The following is a 1,456-nucleotide window of genomic DNA, read 5'->3' as shown; positions in this document are numbered from 1 at the left end:
GGACTGCCATTAAGCCTCTTAGTGAGAGAACTTAGGCGAGTACTCGACTGCAGCTAAGCCCCCGAGTGGGAGGATGGCTCCCCACTCGGTAGGATTTTTTCAAACTTAGGCGAGTGTTGGACTGCCATTAAGCCTCTTAGTGAGAGAACTTAGGCGAGTACTCTACTGCAGCTAAGCCCCCGAGTGGGAGGATGGCTCCCCACTCGGTAGGATTTTCAAACTTAGGCGAGTTCTGGACTGCCATTAAGCCTCTTAGTGAGAGAACTTAGGCGAGTACTCCACTACAGCTAAGCCCCCGAATGGAAGGATTGCTCTCCACTCGGTAGGATTTTCAAATACTTAGGCGAGTGTTGGACTGCCATTAAGCTTCTTATACTACTAGGAAAAGGGCTATAGATGGAATTGACACTAATGGCGCACCAGACATGTGGTGCGCCATTACTATATACTAATGGTGCACCATGTGTTGGTGCGCCATTAGTGTGCAAATACTAATGGCGCACCACGTCCACGGTGTGCCATTAGTAAAAAAAATTAAATTTTTTTCAAAACTACTAATGGCGCACCGTGGGAGTGGTGCGCCATTACTAGTTGAACTAATAATGGTGCACCACATCCACGGTGCGCCATTAGTAAAAAAAATTTAATTTTTTTCAAAACTACTAATGGCGCACCATGGGAGTGGTGCGCCATTACTAGTTGAACTAGTAATGGCGCACCATGCCACGGTGCGACATTAGTAACTTGGCCCAAACATTCGCCCGAATGCACCCCCCCCCCCCGGGGACCGCCTTTTCAGTTTCAAAAATAAATAAAAGAAAATGATAGAAATGTCAAAAAAATAAAAGAAAATAAGATTCCCATGTGATATGTGTTCTAGTTTTTAGCAAAATTTACAAACATGAATTTCGACTTTTTTGCAAAATCTCTCGAGAATTTGTAAAAATGGGCATAACTTTTGCGTACGAACTCGAATGAAAAAGTTTTTTATATGAAAAATCATCTACTCGAAAAGTTACATCCGAATTTAACCGGGAAAACCCCGTTAAACATTTTCAAAATCCTCAAAAACCTAACAAAAAAAAGATATGGGGCTTTTAAGATCTGGAGAGGCAATAAAATTCAAAAAAAATTCGAACTTACTAATGACGCACCTGCCCATGGTGCGCCATTAGTATCTTCCCGCCTTCAAAATTCAAAATAAGTCAAAAAAAAGTTACTAATGGCGCACCTGCCCATGGTGCGCCATTAGTATCTTCCCGCCTTCAAAATTCAAAATAAATAAAAAAAATAAAAAAAGTTAGTAATGGCGCACCGCCCACGGTGCGCCATTACTATGTCGTATATATGGCTGGGCGCACCTCCTCCACTCCACCTCTCCTCCACTCCATCTCCTCCTCTCATCCACTCCATCTTCCCTTCTCTCCTCCACCATACTACCCTCCTCCTCTCCGGC

The sequence above is a fragment of the Triticum aestivum genome, chromosome 5A, assembly GCF_018294505.1.
Source record: "Triticum aestivum cultivar Chinese Spring chromosome 5A, IWGSC CS RefSeq v2.1, whole genome shotgun sequence".
Classification (NCBI taxonomy): Eukaryota; Viridiplantae; Streptophyta; class Magnoliopsida; order Poales; family Poaceae; genus Triticum; species Triticum aestivum.
This window is presented reverse-complemented; position numbering follows the sequence as displayed.